This window comes from Microcebus murinus, chromosome 4, assembly GCF_040939455.1.
Source record: "Microcebus murinus isolate Inina chromosome 4, M.murinus_Inina_mat1.0, whole genome shotgun sequence".
NCBI lineage: Eukaryota > Metazoa > Chordata > Mammalia > Primates > Cheirogaleidae > Microcebus > Microcebus murinus.
In genome coordinates, this window is record NC_134107.1 from 113,519,536 (window position 1) to 113,545,409 (window position 25,874).

General features: G+C 41.4%; 1 long non-coding RNA gene and 1 pseudogene across 2 annotated transcripts in view; one reads left to right on the plus strand and one right to left on the minus strand.

Annotated features, from left to right (window-relative positions):
- The first annotated feature begins 102 nt into the window (after nt 1-102).
- The window catches only part of LOC142870651 (uncharacterized), a 45,906-nt gene continuing 20,134 nt past the window's right edge, over nt 103-25,874 (plus strand). Inside the window, exons 1-3 of one of the 2 annotated variants that reach the window (XR_012919025.1) lie at nt 103-808; nt 7,002-7,041; nt 7,507-7,601. This is a non-coding gene — a long non-coding RNA (uncharacterized LOC142870651). Of the gene's footprint in view, nt 809-7,001; nt 7,042-7,506; nt 8,661-25,874 lie in introns of those variants that run through there. The other variant, XR_012919024.1, reaches the window with a different exon arrangement.
- Nucleotides 1,921-4,344, minus strand: LOC105875376 (zinc finger CCHC domain-containing protein 9 pseudogene; annotated as a pseudogene).

Below are 25,874 nucleotides of genomic sequence, written 5' to 3' on the forward strand. Positions count from 1 at the left end.
AGGTTTAAATCCCAAGAGCTAACGGGCGCCCTTGGCTCCCGCCCACCCACTCTCTTATTGGCCCTGAAGGTAACGTCCTCCATGTGTGCATTCTGATTGGTGAAAATTTTCTCTTGCTCCGCCCCCCACAGGCGGGAGAAAGCCCGGGAGTTGTAGGGCGTGGAGTTACAAGTGTCTCAACATGCCTTGCTGAGCGCGTAGTCGGTCGCCGGTGCTGCGCGGCCTTCTACGTCTTAAGTGTGGCGGTGAGGTTCGGTCCCTGAGGGGGAGCAGAGGCCTCTAAACTTTCAGCTAACGGTGAGGTAGCGGCGTTTTTGTAGAGGCTGTCTTAACGTTCTGTCCGCCTCAGCGGAATCGGTCACCGCCCACCCAACTCCTGCTGCTGGGCTGGGTGGCGTCCGTCCGGGCTCGCCAAGCGGGGCTCCTCCGGTCCTCGGCGGTCCGGCTCTTCACGGTGGACTGGCACCTGGGTCCGGATAACCGCGCATCGTGTCCTTTGGTTTCTTTTCCACGGCTTCCGAGGCCCTGTGGTTTAAGCCATTGCCGTGTCCCCGACCACAGTTCGCGGCACGTTTCTTGGCTTAACTGTGCTGCAGCTACTTGCTGTTTTCCTCTGGACTGAGCCCTCCAATCCCTTTACATGGTCTTACTCTTAAACAATTTTTAAATGTTCGTTTTAATTTTTTTGTGTGTGTTATGTACCTGTTTTTTTTAAAAACATATAGTGCTTTGGGGATTGCTGAGAATGAGATCCGCAAAAGAAAGTAGAGGCCCTGCAGTTCAGTAGCCTAGTCATTGCCATGCCAAGGTATGTAAACTTGTTCTGCAAGTTCTGAGTGTTGTTTACCTTACACAAATAAGCAGGTGCTAGTTATCAAGTCCAGTTTACACTATTTCTTAAATTCAGGATTTATTGGGTGAGGAAAATAATATTTAATCCTTTCCCTCCAAACACTTTATCTACCTCTTTTCCTCTTCACCCGTTGTCTCAGGGTCTTTCCAGTCTTTAAGACACTTCAGATTTGTGGGAGAAAGGAAATGGAATTGAACAAAGGAGAAGAGAAGATGACAGAAGTGGGTTGTGGAGATTTGAATGACTAGCTCTAGATCTGCAATATCATAACACTGTTTTAGTGCACTTATTCTTTTCTTTCGTTGAGAACAAAAATTCCACATTCCAGTTGGTCATTTTATACCTGCATGACTTTTTTCTTTGGAATCGAATTTCCAGTCTGTCTTAGGGGCAGAAGAGTAGATGGAGTAATTTTTCTTACCCAGGGCTTTGGACATATCAGCATACTTCTTACGCCCACTCCAATTCGTTTCTTGTCATTTATGTTAAATTTTGATCTTTCAAAACCTTTAATAGGTAGCACCTTGAAAGTCTACTCCTGTCATATTTTGCATTTCAAGTGTTATCTTTTTTAAAATAGCAAGTGTGTTTTTATTCAGTATTTAAAGAATACAGACTTTGTGGCAACTTATACATTTCTACTGTAATAAATTAATGCTTTTAACCAAGAAAACAATATAACCAAAAATTCACTCCCCCAAATAATCAGTACCCTTTGTTAGGGGTGGTTTACATGTATGTATACTTTTGCTTTTAAAAAAGGTGATTGTTACAATCAGGTATAAGATATGTCTAAGTTCTGTTAAAAATATGTTCTTTTAGAAAATCCAATTTAATCATCTCATTCTTTTTTCTTTAGTGATTTTCTCCGGACAGAAAAGTTCAGTTCTCAGTGGCAGAAGTACTCTTGATGGACAGAATGCAGAAAATTGTTTTTGACCACCACCCAGATCATACTGAAATCTATAATACAGGCTTGGCTCCAAGGAAACTAGCTCTTATGAGTGCAATAGGCCTAGTTTAGAAAGTAACAATGCAGTGCTAACTAACAATAGTGCCAGTCATTATCAAAAATTAACAGTTTGAGGTATCTTTGTTTTCAGTTTCTGTGGTTTAGGTGCATCCAAAACTTCTTCATAGTCTGTACTCATTCCCCTTGCCCCGTGACCAACTGTGACCATTCCAGCTGATTTTTGACTTTCAGGGCAATCTTTCTTAAAATGTTCCACAGAGCCACAAAGTTAGCAACCACCACCATCAGCATAGAGTCCTTTGGGATTATCAGGACAAGAGCTAGAGAGGTGTTCAGTTTCCCCACAAAGAAAACATTTTGCGAAAGGAAATTCACCAACAGCTGGGTCTACTTTGGCCTTATACTTATTTATTTCATGCTTCATGGACTCACACCGGTAACATATTCCAGCGTCTATATCCTGATTTTCAAGGGTGGCTGGGCAATCAACAATTCCATGACCAGGTTTTCTACAATGGAAACATACCATTGCATTTTTCTTTGCTGCCTGTCTTTTTAATCATCTTCCTTCCTGTCAACAGTCTTTCTTTAAAGCAACTGCATTTGAAATTATGCTCTCAGCTGCACTGAAGAGAATGGATTTGATGAGGGCAAGATTACATAGGAAGTCCAAATGGGAGTCAGTTACAGCGTTCTAGGTAGAAGATGGTGGTAGCTTAGGCTAGAATGGTAGTAGCCAGATGGCAAGAAGGGGACAGTGATATTTAGTGGCTAAAACCCATGACGACTTGAGCATAGATTGGCTGGGGTTGAGAGATAAGAGATAAGCAGGTGGGTTATTTGTAGGTTTCTTGTTTGTGCAACTAGATTCTATTTTCTGAGATAAGGAATGCTGGAAGAAAACCATGTTTTGTGAGGCAGAATTAGATTTTGGGCATCTTGAATTTGAGATGCCCTTGAGACATCCAGATGGAGATAAAAGCAGGCAGTTGGAAATCTGAGTATGGAGCTTAGATCAAATGTATGGCCTGGTGATGTGGACATGTGATTCATTTGCATATGGGCGAGAATGAAGTCTTCCAAGTAGAGAGTATAGAGTGAAAAGAAAAGGCAGCCTGTGTGGTACTAAGCCTGTTCACTACCCTCTCTTTGAAATTCTCATCTGCTGAACTCTGAGACTACCTTGCCCTGGCTCTCCTCCTACCTCTCTCCTGCTTCTCAGCTGTCACTATAGCCCAAGGATTGATACTTTTCTTTTTTTAACCTTGGAGAACTTAAGAGTTTTATTGCTTCCACTATCCATTTTATGTGTGGCAGGGGTCCTCAAACCATGGCCTGTGGGCCACATGTGGCCCGCTGAGGACATTTATCCGGCCCGCCAGGTGTTTTTGCCACCACTGCCTGTCCTGCTTAGCAGCTGCCTGTCCTGCTTAGCAGCCGACTCGTCCTGGGCCCACAGTGCGCATGTGTGGAATGTGCGCTGCACTCTCCAGCGGCCCTCCAACAGCCCTCCAATGGTCTGAGGGACAGTAAACTGGCCCCCTGTTTAAAAAGTTTGAGGACCCCTGATGTAGGGTAATTGCAAAATTCCTTACCTCTTACCTAATTCCTTACCTCTCTCCTGAGTTTCTAAAATCTAGTTTAGTTGCATACTAGAATTTGAACATGGATATCATTTCATCTTAACAAATACAAAAATCTGAAATATTTATTACCAATCTTTTCACCCTGGTGATTCCCCTATTTCTGTGGTATTATCATTTCCCTAAGTTCTTGACACTTAAGAAATGATTTTTTTTTTTTTTTTTTTTTTGAGACAGAGTCTCGATTTGTTGCCCAGGCTAGAGTGAGTGCCGTGGCGTCAGCCTAGCTCACAGCAACCTCAAACTCCTGGGCTCGAGCGATCCTTCTGTCTCAGCCTCCCGAGTAGCTGGGACTACAGGCATGCGCCACCATGCCCGGCTAATTTTTTATATATATATCAGTTGGCCAATTAATTTCTTTCTATTTATAGTAGAGACGGGGTCTCGCTCTTGCTCAGGCTGGTTTTGAACTCCTGACCTTGAGCAATCCTCCCGCCTCGGCCTCCCAGAGAGCTAGGATTACAGGCGTGAGCCACCGCGCCTGGCCAAGAAATGATTTTTTACTTTCTCATTCCTATATATCTAATAATCATTAAATTCTGTCAGCTGTTTCCTAGTAAAAGCTTCATTTCTCTCACATTTGCTTTTTATTACTAATTACTAGTTCAGCCCTAATTATTTCATTCTTGGAATCTTTCAGTATCACATTTCATAATATGGGAAGATATGGCTATCAAAAGACAAAATTACAGCAAATTTAGTTTAGAGATCTAATTGGCTTTTATTTGTGATTCTAAAATCAGGCAACGCCTCATTCTATACAATAGAATGAGTGTTCAGATGAGCTGAGCATAGACCTTGGCTTTATGGACAGAAAGGGCTGAAGAAAGCAGAAATGGAACACTAAAAAGATGGGTTTCAAAGGTACTTTCCATGTAGCGTTAAAACAGAGGGAATTTCCTTATGTGCTTAGGTAAACTAGACCCCTTTTTATTGGTTGATGTGAATCTCCTGTTTTTGGAAAACCGGCCCATTTCAGAGTTTAGTTTGATTATGTGGCACTTAACACGAGTGACTCCATTTTGGTTTGGTCTGGTCTCTTGGGGCCTAGTGCAGGAGGCTAGTCCAAACAATGGCCTCCAGTAAACTTTGTTTAACATGGTAGTAGGTAAAAGTATAGGTTTATATTATGGGCTTATTATCTGAGCTCAAATTCTGGCTCCTACTCCCTAGTTTGTGATAAGGGCAAGTTACTTAGCCTCTCTTTGACTCAACTTTCTCACTTATAAAATGGGGATGGTAATTGAGTTATTGTAGTTTTATAATAAACTATATTAATATTTAATCTTTGTCGTGGTTTCCTGGCACAGAGCTCCTAAAACCTTTGGAATCTCTGGAATGATAAAAATGTTTTTTGAATGCCAGTGAGATGACTGGCTGCAGGATTTGGGCTGGTTACCAGAAAGACCAAGGCATGAATAGAGGTTTGGAACGTTCAGTTCCACCCTCTGACCTCCAAGGAGGAGACAGGGGCTGCAAGTTGAATTGATTGCAAATGACCAATGATGTGATCAATTGTGCCTACACAATGATACTTCCATAAAAAAATCAAAAGGACAGAGTTCAGGGAGCCCCTGACAGCTGAACACGTGGAGGCTCCTCAAGGGTAGAACACCCAGAGAGCATGGAAGCTTCATGCCCTTTCCCACATGTCTTGCTTTATGCATTTCCTCCATCTGTCTGTTTATATCCTTTGTAAAAGCCTTTACAATAAGTGGTAATACAAGTAAAGTGTTTCCCTGGGTTCTATGAGCTGCTCTAGGAAATTAATTGAACCCAAGGAGGAGGTCTTGGGAGCCCCCATTTTTATAGCTGGATGATCACCAGGATAGGTGACAACCTAATACTTGGAACTGGCATTTGAAGAGGGGGACATTCTTTTGGGACTAAGCCCTCATTCTGTGAGATCTGACCCTATCCCTAGGTAGTTAGAATAAGAATTGAATTAAACTAGAGGACACCCAGCTCGTGTCCACTGCAGACTTGTTTGGTGTGTTGGGGAAAATCTCCCACATGTCTGGTGTCAGAAGTGTCTTGAGTGGTGTGTGACAGTAGAGTGTAAAGAAAAAGTTTGCTTTTTTCTTTTACAAATGAATACAACTTCTTTTATAGGGTTGTGGTGTGAGTTAAATGAGAAAATGCATGTTATGGTGTCTACCAAGTAATAATATTACTCTATAGATATTGTAAAGGATTGTTATTTATTCTTATTAGATGAATCAGCCCCTGCCTTTCCATATATCTCTCCTGGCTCAATTCATTCTCTACATCATTGCCAGAGAGTCTTACTAAAACTTTGATCAAGTTATTCTCTTAAGCACCTGCAGTGATTTCTCTTTGCCAGGGTAAACTCAGTCTCCTGGGGCCCTGAACAATCTGGACCTATCCTGCCTTTTTAGCTGTATTTCCCAGTTCCTTGCTACTTAAATTTTCTACTCTAGTTAGTTTTGTTTCTTCACTGTCCCCAAATCTACTTGGTTTATTTAACTCTGGGTCCCATACTGCCTGCCTTATCTAGGTTATTCTCTCATCATCTTCTAAATCCTATGGCTCTAGAATGCTCAGCTTCAAGGCATCCTTCTACCGTCAAGCCATTGCAATCTGACCCTCTTTGAAATTCCACTAGCACTTAGCTTTATTTCTCATTTAACTTCTAGAACACTTAGACTGAAATTGTTATTATAGGATTGTCTTACTTTTTCATCCCAAGGTGTTCCTTCCTTTTCAGTGTTACTTTTTGATACTTGCTAATGTGAGGATACTTTTTGATACTTCCTAATGTGAGACCTCCCTGGTATATTCACTAAACACTCAAATGTCAGCTATGACGATGATGACATCACAAACTCTGTAAAATAATTTAAAGAGTTTTATTCTAGCTGAATATGTGTGACCATGACCCAGAGCTGCGCCCAAGAAGCCTTGAGCAAGTGGATTCACCATGGTTGGGTTACAGTCTGGTTTTATACATTCAGGGAGACAGGAATTACACATAAAGTAATAAATCGATACATTGAAGGCATACATTGGTTTGGCCTGAAAAGGTGGCACATCTCAGAGTGGAGAATTACAGTTTATAGGTGGGTTTAAAGATTCTTTGGTTTGCAAAAGTGATTAAAGAAATAAAGCTTTGTCTAAAGACTTGGAATGTTTTATATTAAGATAAGGAAGTCTGTTAATCAGAGATTAGCCACCAAATGTATACCTGCAGGTTGGGTTAAGCTTTGTTTTGTCTATCCTTAGGCCTGTTAATGAGCTACAAAGGATCTCTAAGAAGGGAGGGGGACATGATGAGTCATGTCTGACCTCCTTTCTCATGGCCAACTCAGCATTAGGGGATTTCTGGGATCTCCTTGGCCAAGAAGGGGTCCATTCAGTCGGCTGGGGGCTTAAGATTTTATGTATGTATATATGTATTTTACTTGTATTGTACAATGAAAAGATTTTATTTTAGTTCACAATGATGATGATATGATGTACATTTTCACTGACAGTCATGCAAGGCCTTCTGTGCTTACTTTTCTCTTTCCAGCAATCACAAAAGCAGTATGTTGTAAAGGAAGCAGCAAAGGGTAAGGAATCAGGAGACTAGAGTTCTAGTCTCAGTAATTTGCTGTCATAATTTGAATAAATTAGTCTTTCTGTGTTACAGTTATCTCACTTGTAAAATGAAGATTTAAATTAGATATTGTTAATTGATTTCAGCTCTAAAATTCATTCTTTTATTTAAGGGCCAACTCAAGTACATTATTCTCAATCATATTAATCATTCGTACTCATATCTTGCCTTTTTTTGCTATAACTTTTCCAAGTATGTGTGTCTTGTCTTCTCAAGAATATTAAGCTCTTTGAGGACAGCATATGTACTTACATTTGTTGTTATTCACAACATCAAGTATTGTCACATGTCCACGTGTATGTGGGAATCAATTATGGTTGAATTAATTTTGTTTTATTTTCATCTTCTGTAATCTTAGCCTTTCATCTTCAGGAGCTGAAAGGATTTATAAATCTGTCTTTTTGGGTTTTTCTTGTAGTGATGGAGTTCCACTATGCTGCTTCAGCTTGTCTCGAACCCGTGGCCTCATGCAATCCTCCCTTCTCAGCCTACTGAAGTATTGGGATTACAGGCGTGAGTCGCTGCACCCAGCCAGCTTTCTGTCTTTAAATTAGAATAGTTAATTACTTCCTTTTACTTGGTAGCAAAGCCCCTGGACTGAAATTACTAGTAATCAATGAGATGTCCTAGTTGGGAAGGGCAGTTGTAAGTGTTGGTGTAGAATTAAATATGTTGATGTTCTAAATCAGGGTTTCTTAACTTCAGCACTATTGACATTTGGCCTGGATAATTCTTTGTTGTGGGGGCTGTCTTGTGCATTTTAAGATGTTTAGCAGCATTCTGGCCTCTATCCACTAGAAATAGCAGTCTTCTCCCAATCATGACAATCAAAAATGTCTCCATACATCACCAAATGTCCACTGTGGGGTCAAAATTGTCCTCAATTGTGAATCAACTGTAGTAAATAAAAGGACTAGACACACTAGATTGTGAATGAGGTTTTCTTTACATCCTATTTCCTTGCATCTGCGGACTTTTTAAATTTTTGAAAATAAGAGAATTAAGAGTCAAGTAGGGTGTTGAGTGTACAGAAGGGAAAATATCAGAACAATTCTGTGCCCACGGAACAAGATACGCAGAACCTTTTCTGCTAGAAATTAAGTGGCTTTATAGAAAGTAGTTTCAACCTGAGGCTCAGATAGAAAAGAACTCTGATTTCCCAGAGCCTTGGGAAGTTGTGAGAAGTAATTTCCACTTAAAAAAAAAAAGAATGAGGGGGCGGAGCAAGATGGCAGATAAATAACACCGCCAGACAGAGTGTCTCTGCAGAAAAGACAGATGCTAGCAGAAATTAGAGGAAAGAAGCAAGAAGACGAGCATACAGCGGACAAGGGCCAGAAGGAGGGGTACCTGAGACCCCGGGAGACTCCACGGGAGGAGGCTGCGGAGGAGAACTGGAGGCTGAGACTACTGGAGCAGCCCGGAGTCCAGCGACAAGGGTACGTGGATTTGCTGTTTCCACTCCCCTGCATTTGGGACTGCAGGTGGGCTCCCCAGCGGGTGGAGAGACCTGCAGACACCAGCCCAGAGACCGCCACCGCCAGCCAGCGGTGAGCCTGTAGCAGATGTGGCACCAGGTTCCCAACTTCCTCCGGGCACCTCCGTGTGCTCAGACCCGAGCCGTGCGGCAGGCGCCATATCGCCTCCTCCTCCCCTCCACTGACCCTACCCGAGGCTGCCCAGAGAGACAATATAGCCACCAGCCGGAGGCACCTCCAGGGAACGGGACCGTCCCCTTTGGGACCCTACACCTGATTCAGGGGAACTCAGACTGTGACCTCCCTACCAGCCCACCCTCCCAGGTGCTGCTGGCACGGTGTTCCCAGGAGAACGGTGCCGACTCAGAGGCTGAGAGACATAGACCCAGCTTGGGCTCCCTGTAAGTGAATTGGGACCGGAAATCCTCTCCCTGGTGGGGATACAGTTTGAACTCTGGGACCCAGAGGTAGGACCTGCAGACCAGATCCCCTGCACCGAGGGCTAGCATTGCCCGGGGCACAGAAGGGTTATACGTGAACAGCCTACTGAGGTGTGTGTGCCTCCAGGGGCAGATTGGCGTCCTAGAGGGCAACCCTCCTCCCAGGAGGAGGCCGTGCGCCGAACCCAGGTGGCGTTCCTGTGCAGGGAACCTCCCCGCCAACATCACAGTCCCGGGAGGCCTGGTGGCTTGTGGTCTGGCAGCTGGCAGAGGCCCAGGAGTAGCTGCGGACTTGGGGAGGGTGGATAGAAGCGAGGCCTGCTCCAGACTGCGGGTCTCAGACAGTCCCACCCCCACACCGAAACTTTCTGGCTGAGCAGGACAATTCCAGCCCCGCCCTGACAGCTTTCCCTGGAAGCAGAGGACAGAACTTTGACCCCTGCTAACGGCCTGAGGGCAGGCTTACCCAACCCAGCTACACCCAGAACAAGTGCTGATAACAGGACACAAAATCAACAGCATAGCCTGTCCCTCCAAGCAAACGCCACCTACTGACAGGGACGGCATCTTGCACAGCCTTTCCACGGCACCCACTGACTCAATATACAGGGAGTGGTCCAATTTCACACACCCACAGACACCACCTAACGCCTCAGAAACTAAACAAGGTGTGTGAATACCCAAACAATAACTTAAGGAAAGAAACAACAAATGATCGACATGGGAAGAAATCAGCGAAAGAACTCATGAAATATGAAGAACCAAACGGAAAACACACCCCCAAAGAGGAACACCAGCCCCCTAGGAACGGACACCAACCAAAATCAGGCAACCAATATGACAGAAGAGGAATTTCGTATGGGGATCATAAGAACACTCACCAAGCTGAAACAACAACTCAATAACCAACACAAAGAAACAACAAAAAGCCTCCAGGATATGGAAAAAGAAATAGACACAAAGAAGAAAAGTGTAACCGAACTCCTGGAAATGAAGAATCAATTCAAGGAACTACAAAATACAGTGGAAAGTCTCAAGAACAGGGTAGACCAAACAGAAGAAAGAATCTCAGAGCTTGAAGATAACACCCTCCAATAAAATAAATCAGTCACAGAAATACAGCAGAGAAACAAGAGAAAAGAGCAAAGCCTACAAGAGCTGTGGGATTATGCGAAGAAACCTAATGTGAGGGTCATAGGGTTACCAGAAGGGGAAGAAGACAACACTCAAGGGCTGGACAAGCTGTTTGAAGATATAATAGAGGAAAATTTCCCAGGCCTTCCTCAAAATCTTGATATACAAGTTCAGCAAGCTCAGAGGATCCCTGGGAGATTCAATGCAAACAGGAAGACGTCACGACATGCAGTCATCAGACTGACCAAAGTATCAACTAAAGAGGCCCTTCTAAGAGCTGTAAGACAAAAGAAGCAAGTAACATACAAGGGAAAGCCAATTCGAATAACATCAGACTTCTCTAATGAGACTTTACAAGCAAGGAGAGACTGGGGCCCCATTCTCACTCTTTTGAAACAAAACAATGCCCAGCCTAGAATATTATTCCCTGCAAAACTACGCTTCGTATATGAAGGAGAAATAAAAACATTCTCAGACAAGCAAAGTCTCAGAGAATTCACCAAGACAAGACCAGCCCTACAAGAAGTACTTAAAACAGCGTTACCCACGGAATATCATAATAATAACCCACGAATATAAAAACAACCAAAACCCAAAGATATTAAAGGCCAGATATTACAATGGCTCAAGACAGAAATCATAGCAACAACATCCAACCCAACAGAATGATCAGTAATCTACCTTACCTATCAATTCTCTCAATAAATGTGAATGGCTTAAACTCTCCACTCAAGAGACATAGGCTGGCTGAATGGATAAGAAAATACAGGCCAAGTATATGCTGTCTTCAGGAAACACATCTAACCTGCAAGGATGCATATAGACTAAAAATAAAAGAGTGGAGATCAATATTCCAAGCAAATAGAAGCCAAAAGAAGGCTGGTGTGGCAGTTCTAATTTCAGACGATTTAGTTTTTAAACCAAAAATAGTAGTAAAAGACAAAGAGGGTCATTATATAATGGTGAAGGGCACAGTCCAACAAGAAGAGATAACAATTTTAAATATATATGCACCCAACTTAGGTGCACCCAGATTCATAAAGCAAACCTTACTGGAGCTAAGCAAATGGATTAATAGCAACTCCATAATCGCCGGAGATTTCAACACCCCACTGATGGCACGAGACAGATCCTCCAAACAGAAAATTAATAAAGAAATAATGGACTTAAACAAAACTCTAGAACAATTGGGTCTGACAGACATTTACAGAACATTCTACCCCAAATCCACTGAATATACGTTCTTCTCATCAGCTCACGGGACATTCTCTAAGATTGACCATATCCTAGGACACAAAGAAAATCTCAAGAAATTTAAAAAAATAGAAATCATACCATGTACCTTCTCAGATCACAGTGGAATAAAAGTAGAAATCAACCCTAACAGAAACTCACTTTTCTACATAAAAACGTGGAAATTAAACAACCTCCTACTAAATGATTAATTCATAAATGAAGAAATCAAGACGGAAATAAAAAAAATTCTATGAAGAAAACGACAATGGATAGACAAGTTATCAACTCTTCTGGGATACAGCTAAAGCAGTTCTGAGAGGAAAGTTTATCTCCATAAATGCCTATAACCAAAAGACAAAAGGATCACAAATAGACAATCTAACGAAACGACTCAAAGAGCTGGAAAAAGAAGAACAGACCAACCCCAAACCCAGCAGAAGAAGTGAAATCAACAATATCAAATCAGAACTAAACAAAATTGAAAACAGGGAAGCTATTCAGGAGATTAATAAAACAAAATTTGGTTCTTTGAAAAAATAAACAAAATTGACACACCATTGGCTAAGCTAACGAAAAGCAGAAAAGAGAAATCTCTAATAAGCTTCATCAGGAATAAAAAAGGAGATATCACAACTGATCCCAAAGAGATACAAGATACAATTTATGAATAATACAAAAATCTTTATGCACACAAACTAGAAAATGTGGAGGAAATGGACAAATTTCTAGAAACACACAGCCTCCCTAGGCTCAACCAGGAAGAAATAGATTCCCTGAACAGACCAATCTCAACAGCTGAAATAGAAACAGCAATTAAAAATCTCCCTAAAAAGAAAAGCCCTGGTCCAGATGGCTTCACACCTGAATTTTACTATACTTACAAAGAAGAACTAGTACCTGTCTTGCAGAAACTATTCCACAACATCGAGAAGAACGGAAACCTCCCCGACACCTTTTATGAAGCGAATATTACTGTGATACCAAAACCAGGAAAGGATGCAACAAAAAAAGAAAACTACAGACCAATATCCCTAATGAATATAGATGCAAAAATTTTCAACAAAATCTTAGCTAACCGAATCCAGACGCTTATCAAAAAATAAGCCACCACGACCAAGTGGGCTTCATCCCAGGGATGCAGGGATGGTTCACCATACGTAAATCTATCAATGCAATTCACCACATAAACAGAAGCAAAAACAAAGACCACATGATTCTTTCAATAGATGCAGAAAACGCTTTTGACAAAATTCAACACCCTTTCATGATCCGAACACTTAAGAAAATAGACATAGAAGGGACATATCTAAAAATGATACAAGCCATATATGACAGACCTATAGCCAACATCATACTGAATGGGGAAAAATTGAAAGCATTCCCACTTAGAACTGGAACCAGACAAGGCTGCCCACTATCTCCACTTCTGTTCAACATAGTACTGGAAGTCTTGGGTACAGCAATCAGACAGGAAAATGGAATCAAAGGTATCCAAATAGGGGCAGAAGAGATCAAACTTTCACTGTTTGCTGATGATATGATATTGTATCTAGAAAACCCCAAAGATTGAACCAAGAAACTCCTGGAACTGATCAATGAATTTAGTAAAGTCTCAGGATACAAAATCAATACACAGAAATCAGAGGCATTCATATACGCCAACAACAGTCTAATTGAGAACCAAATCAAAGACTCAATTCCCTTCACAATAGCAACAAAGAAATTAAAGTACCTAGGAATTTACTTAACTAAGGACGTAAAAGACCTCTACAGGGAGAACTATTAAATGCTGAGGAAGGAAATAGCAGAGGATGTAAACAGATGGAAATCCATACCATGCTCGTGGATCGGCAGACTCAATATCATCAAAATGTCTATACTACCCAAACTGATCTACAGATTCAATGCAATACCTATTAAAATCCCATCAGCATTCTTCACAGATATAGAAAAAATAATTTTACGCTTCGTATGGAACCAAAGAAGACCCCGAATAGCAAAAGCAATTCTATGCAACAAAAACAAAATGGGAGGCATTAATATTTCCGATATCAAACTATACTACAAAGCTGTAGTAATTAAAACACTATGGTATTGGCACAAAAAGAGGAATATTGACCAGTGGAACAGATATGAGAATCCTTATATAAAACCATCCTCATATAGCCATCTAATCTTTGGCAAAGCAGACAAAAACATACGCTGGGGAAAAGAATCCCCCTTCAATAAATGGTGCTGGGAAAACTGGATAGCCACCTGTAGAAGGCTAAAACAGGACCCACACCTTTCAACTCTCACAAAAACCAACTCACGCTGGATAACAGACTTAAACCTAAGGTATGAAACTATTAGAACTCTAGAGGAAAAAGTTGGAAACACTCTCCTAGACATTGGCCTGTGCAAAGAGTTTATGAAGAAGTCCCCAAAGGCAATCACAGCAGCAACAAAAATAAATAAATGGGACATGATCAAACTACAAAGCTTCTGCACAGCCAAAGAAATAAATAGTCATGAAAGTAAACAGACAACCTACAGAATGGGAGAAAATTTTTGCATCCTATGCATCCGATAAGGGACTGATAACTAGTATATACTTAGAACTCATGAATATCAGGAAGAAAAAATCAAATAACCCCATTAAAAAGTGGGCAAAGGACTTGAACAGAAATTTTTCTAAAGAAGACAGAAGAATGGCCAACAAACATGAAACAATGCTCAACATCTCTAATCATCAGGGAAATGCAAATCAAAACCACAATGAGATATCACTTAACCCCAGTGAGAATGGCCTTTATCAAATAATCTCCAAACAATAAATGCTGGCGTGGTTGCGGAGAGAAAGGAACACTCCTACACTGCTGGTGGGACTGCAAACTAGTTCAACCTCTGTGGAAAGCAATATGGAGATACCTTAAAGCGATACAAGTGAATCTACCATTTGATCCAGCAATCCCATTGCTGGGCATCTACCCAAATGATCCAGTGACACTCTACAAAAAAGACACCTGCACTCGAATGTTTATAGCAGCACAATTCATAATTGCAAGGCTGTGGAAGCAGCCCAAGTGCCCATCAATCCAAGAATGGATTAACAAAATGTGGTATATGTATACCATGGAGTACTATTCAGCTCTAAGAAACAACGGTGATATAGCACATCTTATATTTTCCTGGTTAGAGCTGGAACCCATACTACTAAGTGAAGTATCCCAAGAATGGAAAAACAAGCACCAGATATATTCTCCAGCAAACTGGTATTAACTCAGTAGCACCTAAGTGGACACATAGGTACTACAGTAATAGGGTATTAGGCCGGTGGGAGGGGGTGGTGGGTGTATACATACATAATGAGTGAGATGTGCATCAACTGGGGGATGGTCATGATGGAGACTCCGACTTTTGGGGGGAGGGGGGCAAATGGGCATTTATTGAAACCTTAAAATCTGTACCCCCATATTATGCCGAAATAAAAAAAAAAAGAATGAAAGTAAGATAACAGGTACAATAATTAGTCTAGGAGTTGAGCTAGAGAAGGACTGAAAGGGAAAGAGACAGAAAACCCTTGCAGGAAACCCTTTGATGCCTTGTGTGATAGGTGATTCCTGAACTTGACCTTAGACCCATACTGGGCTTTTCTAGGAAGTGATGTGACCATTTAAAAATGATTTATTGTTCATAGCAACATGATTAACAATTGCAGAGATGTGAAAAGAACCCAAGTGCCCATCAATACTTGAGTGAATTAAGTATTTATACTATAGAGTTCTATTCAGCCATAAAAGACAATGGTGATCTAGCACCTCTTGTATTATCTTGAATAGAGCTGGAGCCCATTGTACTAAGTGAAGCATCACAAGAATGGGAAAACAAGCACTGCATGTACTCACCATCAAATTGGTATTTACTGATCAACACTTAAGTGCACATATAGTAATAACATTCACAGGATGTTAAGCAGACAGGAGGGGGTAGTAGGGGATAGGTACTGTGTTTCCCCGAAAATAAGATAGGATCTTATATTTATTTTTCCTCAAGAAGACACCCTAGGGTTTATTGTCAGGGGATGTGTTATTATTTTTAAGTACGGTACAATAATATACATTTATTCAAATATAGTTAAGTCATCTTCTGGAACATCATCATAACTCTCCAAACTCCAGATTCCATCCTGAATTTCATGCGACTCTTATTCCTTTAGAACCATTGGCCCCAATCTTTCATGGCGAGCACTAGAGCTCTCATGGGGCAGATGAGAAGGGCTGCTCCTCTTCTTTACCACTCCGAGATGAAATGCATGGGTTGTGCAGATATGCTGTATAGCCACGCCCATCACTAGGTCTTATTTTCGGGATAGGGCTTATATTGCACAAATGCTTAGAAATCCTGCTAGGGCTTATTTTATGGGTAGGTCTTATTTTCGGGGAAACACAGTATATACACACCTAATGAGTGCAGTGCACATCGTCTGGGGGATGGAAGTTCTGACTTGGGTGGGGCAAAGGCAATATATGTAACCCAAACATTTGTACCCATGTAATACACTGAAATAAAAAAATTTAAAAAAATGATTCCTTTGGACAATAATGTATTTTTATTAGTAAGTCTCAATCAGTTGGAGGCAATGTATTTGGGAACTTTGGGAATAGATAGGGTTTTCGGAATTCCCAATTTCTGACACATCCAGATGTGTGATCTAATACCTGTAGGACTTCTATGTGTCAGATAAACATTATAAGAGAGATCATAAGATGGAACTGACTTTGTGGCAATATGGTACCAAATTATAAACAAGACCTAAGGCTGTGCCAGGCAAAGGTTAAGTCATCCACCTCCCCCACTTAAAGAATGAACTATGTTCTAACTGCCACTAGGTCCTTCTCCAGCAGCCAAACAAGCATTAGCCTCAAGATAAGCTATGTTAACACAATTGCAGCTCATCCATTGCCAGATGCTGACTCCCTGTTTCACAAGGTTTAACCACAGCTTTGATTGGACAAGAGACTGATTTCAGTCACTTTCTCCTGATAAGAGACCACCGACCATGGTTCTGGCTGGTTTAGAGAGACTGCGGAGTGGCTCTGTGTCCGGAAAAGATCTTCTTGTGTATAGAACCTAATTATAATACATTTAAAGGTTAAGTATTCACCCCAAAGTGAACATGGGGTTCATATAACATGCATGTTTGCTTATTACACATGCATGGCTCACTTTCATGAATATTCATATCTCCTATAGCCTGCTGAATATGTATACTTGGCCAACCTCACCTCTTCAGCATAAATCCCTGTTCCATCCTCCCCTTCTTGGAAGTGCCTGTTCCTGGGCTCTGCCAGAGGCTATGCTTCCCAGACTGTGGGATAGCCAGCCCGCAGGTTGTAACCCTTGATGAGAAGGTATAATATAGCTGCCCAGTACCTTGAGCTTCCCCTTCTTGCTGTTAGCCTAAAGAGTGTTGGAAATCTGAGAACTGAGGGCAACTGTAGCCTACCCTCATGGTACTGTGACATTCTGGTGGGGGAGAAACTTGTTTCTTTGTTGCTTCAGCAAACCAATTTGATAAAGCTCCATTGGTGAGTTCTGTGGTGAACCTTTTGTCCAAACCTCAAACTCTAATGCTCAATTTTAAATGTTGAAATACCTTAAAATTTTGCCAAATAGAGTACTGGAAAACTTTATAAATAGCACACTTATACTTAGGTGAGGTCAATGCTTTCTAAGGACTTTCTGACTCTGATTCTCTTTGTATCCCCAAGATTACCCAGGATGCTTATAAAATAGTTTTGTAGTACAGCAGATAACCATAGAACAAGGTAAGGGAATAGTGCCATAGATGAAATAAAAGGGAGGTTATATTATTTTTTTATTATTATTACTTTGTATGTGACAAACCCCAATTCAAACTACCTTAAGTAAGGAGAAATTATTGACCTATATATTATAACTGATAAATCTAAGGGATGATGTTAGCTTTACAGCCAGCTGGAGCAGGAGGTTACAATGATTTCAACAGGTCCTTTTCTTGCTTCACCTCACCGTCATCTCTGTGCCTTAGCTTAGTTTTCTCTGGATTGAATTCATTCTCAGGCAGGCTCTTATATGACTATGAAGATGGCAGCTCCAGATTTATACAGTGCAGAGTGATAATTATGCAAGAACAAGAGAAACCATTTCTTCCCAATATACATAGTAATCACTAGAAAAGGAAGTCTTTTAGCCAGCTTCAGTCTTGTGCCTATCCCTGTGGCCGATGATTTGTAGATGATTTGCAGTGTGTCAGACTCATACAGAGCTAGGGAGAGACAACGCAGGAGGTCTAACCTGGAGACTAGGATTTTGTAATCATAATCTCATAGATAGCTATTTAAAGTATGATAAAAGATGCAATTAAAGCATATTAAGAGAGAAAAGCAGTGAGACAAGTATGGAACTGTAAGGAACACAAATATTTAAGAAGAGAACACTATCAGAAGAGAACATAGTGGATACTGGGCAGGAATGATCAAGGAGCTATCACAGGAACCAGGGTAATTGGTTTAATTAAAACTCTTTTGGTTTTAAGTGATAGAGATTTGACCCAAACTAGCTTAAGCATGCTTCCTGTGCACACATGTGTACATAGATGGAGGTATATGCACATATACACAAAATTTATTGGTTCTTTACCTGTAAATTTCAAGGAAATGGATCCTGAGCCTCAAATGATGTCATCATAACTGATCTCACTCTCCTTTCCTTGATTCTTTTCCTCTGGGTTACCTTCAATTTTGGGTAGACACTCCTCCATTGGAGGCAAAGGTGACTATCTACAGCTCTGTGTCTACGTCATATTTGCTTATAGGTATTTCAAAGAAAAAGAGAGCTCCTCTTTCCTGAGGGGCCAATAAATGGCACAGAAATATTTCTTCTAGGCTCTACTTGGGTCATATGTTTTATTCTGCTAGGGGACAAAGTATTCTCTGGTGAGGTCTGAATTGTGTTCCCACCCTTGAAGTTGGAGAATTTGATCAGTCCTGCCCAAGCTACATGCTCTGAGAGTGGGGGAAGGGTGGTTCCACAAAAAGTAAGATATGAAGACATACCAAAATATTAACTGATTCCAACACTTATCTGTTCATCCAGAATAATAAAGATTATTCTCATAAATATCTTTTTAAAACTGTGGAATATATCAATCATACAAAAAGTTATAAAGAATAAAATAATGAACACTCAAATACCACCTAGCACAAACAATAAAACATTGTAAATAAAATTATAGCCAATCCTCAATTAAATTATTTTCCTTCCACTCATACCCTTAATTTGTTCTTTATGATTCTTGTGTATATCTTTGTACTTTTGCTGTTTCTATTCCTAAATGATATTACTGTAGTATTGTGTGGTTCTTTCACTGTAATATAAAAAAGGATGCTCTGTGTTTTCTTCCATAATCTGCCTTTTTCCCACTGGTTTTTGAGATTTAGCTAAGCTGATAAATGTAGTTCTAGCTAATTCATTTAAAAACTGCTATATTGTTTGATTGTATCTTAAATTATTTATTCATTATCTTGTGGTTGGACATTTAAGCTCTCTTTCATTTTTGCAATTTACAATGTGGTGATAAACTCTTGTATAATCTTGTGCATTCCAATAAGAATTTCTCAGGGCTATAATTGGGAGAGAAATTTCTAGTTTAAGGTATGAATATGTAGTTGTTTTATTTATTTATTTATTTATTTATTTTTATTTTGGCATATTATGGGGGTACAGATTTTAAGGTTTCAATAAATGCCCATTTCCCCCCTCCCCCCAAAAGTCTGAGTCTCCATCATGACTATCCCCCAGATGGTACACATCTCACTCATTATGTATGTATATACCCGCCCCCTCCCCCCTCCCACCTGCTCAATACCCTATTACTGTAGCACCTATGTGTCCACTTAGGTGCTACTCAGTTAATACCAGTTTGCTGGAGAATATATCTGGTGCTTGTTTTTCCATTCTTGGGATACTTCACTTAGTAGTATGGGTTCCAGCTCTAACCAGGAAAATATAAGATGTACTATATCACCATTGTTTCTTAGAGCTGAATAGTACTCCATGGTATACATATACCACATTTTGTTAATCCATTCTTGGATTGATGGACACTTGGGCTGCTTCCACAGCCTTGCAATTATGAATTGTGCTGCTATAAACATTCGAGTGCAGGTGTCTTTTTTGTAGAGTGTCACTGGATCATTTGGGTAGATGCCCAGCAATGGGATTGCTGGATCAAATGGTAGATTCACTTGTATCGCTTTAAGGTATCTCCATATTGCTTTCCACAGAGGTTGAACTAGTTTGCAGTCCCACCAGCAGTGTAGGAGTGTTCCTTTCTCTCCACAACCACGCCAGCATTTATTGTTTGGAGATTATTTGATAAAGGCCATTCTCACTGGGGTTAAGTGATATCTCATTGTGGTTTTGATTTGCATTTCCCTGATGATTAGAGATGTTGAGCATTGTTTCATATGTTTGTTGGCCATTCTTCTGTCTTCTTTAGAAAAATTTCTGTTCAAGTCCTTTGCCCACTTTTTAATGGGGTTATTTGATTTTTTCTTCCTAATTTTCGTGAGTTCTAAGTATATTCTAGTTATCAGTCCCTTATTGGATGCATAGGATGCAAAAATTTTCTCCCATTCTGTAGGTTGTCTGTTCACTTTCATGACTATTTCTTTGGCTGTGCAGAAGCTTTGTAGTTTGATCATGTCCCATTTATTTATTTTTGTTGCTGCTGTGATTGCCTTTGGGGACTTCTTCATAAACTCTTTGCCCAGGCCGATGTCTAGGAGAGTGTTTCCAACTTTTTCCTCTAGAGTTCTAATAGTTTCATACCTTAGGTTTAAGTCTGTTATCCAGTGTGAGTTGGTTTTTGTGAGAGTTGAAAGGTGTGGGTCCTGTTTTAGCCTTCTACAGGTGGCTATCCAGTTTTCCCAGCACCATTTATTGAAGAGGGATTCTTTTCCCCAGCGTATGTTTTTGTCAGCTTTGTCAAAGATTAGATGGCTATATGAGGATGGCTTTATATCAGGATTCTCACATCTGTTCCACTGGTCAATATTCCTGTTTTTGTGCCAATACCATATTGTTTTAATGACTACAGCTTTGTAGTATAGTTTGATATCTGGCATATTAACACCTCCCATTTTGTTTTTGTTGCCTAGATTTGCTCTTGATATTCGGGGTCTTCTTTGGTTCCATACGAAGCGTAAAATTATTTTTTCTATATCTGTGAAGAATGCTGATGGGATTTTAATAGGTATTGCATTGAATCTGTAGATCAGTTTGGGTAGTATAGACATTTTGATGATATTGAGTCTGCCGATCCACGAGCATGGTATGGATTTCCATCTGTTTACATCCTCTGCTATTTCCTTCCTCAGTGTTTCATAGTTCTCCCTGTAGAGGTCTTTTATGTCCTTGGTTAAGTAAATTCCTAGGTACTTTAATTTCTTTGTTGCTATTTTGAAGGGAATTGAGTCTTTGATTTGGTTCTCAATTAGATTGCTGTTGGCGTATATGAATGCCTCTGATTTCTGTGTATTGATTTTGTATCCTGAGACTTTACTAAATTCATTGATCAGTTCTAGGAGTTTCTTGGTTGAATCCTTGGGGTTTTCTAGATACAATATCATATCATCAGCAAACAGTGAAAGTTTGATCTCTTCTGCCCCTATTTGGATACCTTTGATTCCATTTTCCTGTCTGATTGCTGTACCCAAGACTTCCAGCACTATGTTGAACAGAAGTGGAGATGGTGGGCAGCCTTGTCTGGTTCCAGTTCTAAGTGGGATTGCTTTCAATTTTTCCCCATTCAGTATGATGTTGGCTATAGGTCTGTCATATATGGCTTGTATCATTTTTAGGTATGTCCCTTCTATGCCTATTTTCTGAAGTGTTCGTATCATGAAAGGGTGTTGAATTTTGTCAAAAGCTTTTTCTGCATGTATTGAAAGAATCATGTGGTCTCTGTTTTTGCTTCTGTTTATGTGGTGAATTGCATTGATAGATTTACGTATGTTGAACCGTCCCTGCATCCCTGGGATGAAGCCCACTTGGTCGTGGTGGATTATTTTTTTGATAAGCGTCTGGATTCGGTTAGCTAAGATTTTGTTGAAAATTTTTGCATCTATATTCATTAGGGATATTGGTCTGTAGTTTTCTTTTTTTGTTGCATCCTTTCCTGGTTTTGGTATCACAGTAATATTCGCTTCATAAAAGGTGTCGGGGAGGTTTCCGTTCTTCTCGATGTTGTGGAATAGTTTCTGCAAGACAGGTACTAGTTCTTCTTTGTAAGTATGGTAAAATTCAGGTGTGAAGCCATCTGGACCGGGGCTTTTCTTTTTAGGGAGATTTTTAATTGCTGTTTCTATTTCAGCTGTTGAGATTGGTCTGTTCAGGGAATCTATTTCTTCCTGGTTGAGCCTAGGGAGGCTGTGTGTTTCTAGAAATTTGTCCATTTCCTCCACATTTTCCAGTTTGTGTGCATAAAGATTTTTGTAGTATTCATAAATTGTATCTTGTATCTCTTTGGGATCAGTTGTGATATCTCCTTTTTTGTTCCTGATGAAGCTTATTAGAGATTTCTCTTTTCTGCTTTTCGTTAGCTTAGCCAATGGTGTGTCAATTTTGTTTATTTTTTCAAAGAACCAACTTTTTGTTTTATTAATCTCCTGAATAGCTTTCCTGTTTTCAATTTTGTTTAGTTCTGATTTGATCTTGTTGATTTCACTTCTTCTGCTGGGTTTGGGGTTGGTCTGTTCTTCTTTTTCCAACTCTTTGAGTTGTTTCATTAGATTGTCTATTTGTGATCTTCTTGTCTTTTAGTTATAGGCATTTATGGAGATAAACTTTCCTCTCAGAACTGCTTTAGCTGTGTCCCAGAGGAGTTGATAACTTGTCTCTCCATTGTCGTTGTCTTCATAGAAGTTTTTTATTTCCGTCTTGATTTCGTCATTTACGAAGTAATCATTTAGTAGGAGGTTGTTTAATTTCCACGTTTTTGTGTAGGAATGTGTGTTTCTGTTAGGGTTGATTTCTAGTTTTATTCCACTGTGATCTGAGAAGGTACATGGTATGATTTCTATTTTTTTAAATTTCTTGAGATTTTCTTTGTGTCCTAGGATATGGTCAATCTTAGAGAATGTCCCGTGAGCTGATGAGAAGAACGTATATTCAGTGGATTTTGGGTAGAATGTTCTGTAGATGTCTGTCAGACCCAATTGTTCTAGAGGTTTGTTTAAGTCCATTATTTCTTTTTTTTTTTTTTTTTTTTGAGACAGAGTCTCGCTTTGTTGCCCAGGCTAGAGTGAGTGCCGTGGCGTCAGCCTAGCTCACAGCAACCTCAAACTCCTGGGCTCGAGTGATCCTTCTGCCTCAGCCTCCCGGGTAGCTGGTACTACATGCATGCGCCACCATGCCCGGCTAATTTTTTTTATATATATATATCAGTTGGCCAATTAATTTCTTTCTATTTATAGTAGAGACAGGGTCTTGCTCTTGCTCAGGCTGGTTTTGAACTCCTGACCTTGAGCAATCCGCCCGCCTCGGCCTCCCAAGAGCTAGGTTTACAGGCGTGAGCCACAGCGCCCGGCCTATTATTTCTTTATTAATTTTCTGTTTGGAGGATCTGTCTCGTGCCGTCAATGGGGTGTTGAAATCTCCGGCGATTATGGAGTTGCTATTAATCCATTTGCTTAGCTCCAGTAAGGTTTGCTTTATGAATCTGGGTGCACCTAAGTTGGGTGCATATATATTTAAAATTGTTATCTCTTCTTGTTGGACTGTGCCTTTCACCATTATATAATGACCCTCTTTGTCTTTTACTACTTTTGTTGGTTTAAAAACTAAATCGTCTGAAATTAGAACTGCCACATCAGCCTTCTTTTGGCTTCTATTTGCTTGGAATATTGATCTCCACCGTTTTATTTTTAGTCTATATGCATCCTTGCAGGTTACATGTGTTTCCTGAAGACAGCATATATTTGGCCTGTATTTTCTTATCCATTCAGCCAGCCTATGTCTCTTGAGTGGAGAGTTTAAGCCATTCACATTTATTGAGAGAACTGATAGGTAAGGTAGATTACTGATCATTCTGTTGGGTTGGATGTTGTTGCTATGATTTCTGTCTTGAGCCATTGTAATATCTGGCCTTTAATATCTTTGGGTTTTGGTTGTTTTTATATCCGTGGATTATTATTATGATGTTCCGTGCATAACGCTGTTTTAAGTACTTCCTGTTGGGCTGGTCTTGTCTTGGTGAATTCTCTGAGCCTTTGCTTGTCTGAAAATGTTTTTATTTCTCCTTCATATATGAAACTTAGTTTTGCAGGGAATAATATTCTAGGCTGGGCATTGTTTTGTTTCAAAAGAGTGAGAATGGGGCCCCAGTCTCTCCTTGCTTGTAAAGTCTCATTAGAGAAGTCTGATGTTATTCGAATTGGCTTTCCCTTGTATGTTACTTGCTTCTTTTGTCTTACAGCTCTTAGAAGGGCCTCTTTAGTTGATACTTTGGTCAGTCTGATGATTGCATGATGTGACGTCTTCCTGTTTGCATTGAATCTCCCAGGGGTCCTCTGGGCTTCTTGAACTTGTATATCGAGGTTTTGAGCAAGGCCTGGGAAATTTTCCTCTATTATATCTTCAAAAAGCTTGTCCAGCCCTTGAGTGTTGTCTTCCTCCCCTTCGGCTAACCCTATGACCCTCACGTTGGTTTTTTTCACATAATCCCACAGCTGTTGTAGGCTTTGGTCTTTTCTTTGTTTCTCTGCTGTATTTCTGTGACTGATTTATTTAATTGGAGGGTGTTATCTTCAAGCTCTGAGATTCTTTCTTCTGCTTGATCTACCCTGTTCTTGAGACTTTCCACAGTATTTTGTAGTTCCCTGAGTTGATTCTTCATCTCCAGGACTTCGGTTAAAGTTTTCTTCACTGTGTCAATCTCTTTGTTGAACCTTTGTTCCATTTCCTGGAGGCTTTTTGTGGTTTCTTGGTGTTGGTTATTGAGTTGTTGTTGTAGCTGGGTGAGTGTTCTTATGATCCACATACGAAATTCCTCTTCTGTCATATTGGTTGCCTGATTTTGGTCGGTGTCCATTTCTAGGGGGCTCTTGCTCCTCTTTGGGGGTGTGTTTTCCGTTTGGTTCTTCATATTTCCTGAGTTCTTTCGCTGATTTCTTCCCATGTCGATCTGTTGTTGTTTCTTTCCTTAGGTTATTGTTTGGGTATTCACACCCCTTGTTTAGTTTCTGAGGCGTTAGGTCGTGCCTGTGGGTGAAATTGGACCACTCCCTTTATATTGATTCAGTGGGTGCCGTGGAAAGGCTGTGCAAGATGCCGTCCCTGTCAGTAGGTGGCGTTTGCTTGGAGGAACAGGCCATGGTGTTGTTTTTGAGCCCTGTTATGAGCTCTCGTTCTGGGCGGAGCTGGGTTGGGTAAGCCTGCCCTCAGGCCGTTAGCAGGGGTCAAAGTTCTGGCCTCTGCTTCCAGGGAAAGCTGTTAGGGCGGGGCTGGAATGGTCCTGCTCAGCCAGAAAGTCTGTATGTGGGGTGGGGCTGTCTGAGACCCGCAGTCTGGAGCGGGCCTTGCTTCTTTCCACCCTCCCCAACTCCCCAGCTACTCCTGGGCCTCTGCCAGCATGCCAGACCACAAGCCACCAGGCCTCCCCAGACTGTGATGCCGGCGGGGAGGTTCCCTGCACAGGAACGCCACCTGGGTTGGGTGCACGGCCTCCTCCTGGGAGGAGGGTTGCCCTCTAGGATGCCGATCCGCCCCTGGAGGCACACACACCTCAGTAGGCTGTTCACGTATAACCCTTCTGTGCCCCGGGCAATGGTAGCCCTCGGTGCAGGGGATCTGGTCTGCAGGTCCTACCTCTGGGTCCCAGAGTTCAAACTGTATTCCCACCAGGGAGAGGATTTCCGGTCCTAATTCACCCACAGGGAGCCCAAGCTGGGTCTATGTCTCTCAGCTTCTGAGTTGGCACCGTTTTCCTGGAAACACGGTGCCAGCAGCACCTGGGAGGGCGGGCGGGGTCCCAAACGGGAAGGTCCCGTTCCCTGGAGGTGCCTCCGGCTGGTGGCTGTATTGTCTCTCTGGGCAGTCACGGGTCGGGTAGGCGGAGGGGAGGAGGAGGCAATATGGCGCCTGCCGCGCGGCTCGGGTCTGTGCACACGGAGGTGCCCAGAGGAAGTTGGGAACCTGGTGCCACGTCTGCTACAGGCTCACGGTTGGCAGGCAGCGGCGGTCTCTGGGCTGGTGTCCACAGTTCTCTCCACCCGCTGGGGAGCCCACCAGCAGTCCCAAATGCAGGGGAGGGGAAACAACAAATCCACCTACCCTTGCCGCTGGTCTCCGGGCTGCTCCAGTGGTCTCAGCCTCCAGTTCTCCTCTGCAGCCTCCTCCCTTGGAGTCTCCCGGAGTCTCAGGTACCCCTCCTTCCGGCCCTTGTCCACTGTATGCTCGTCTTCTTGCTTCTT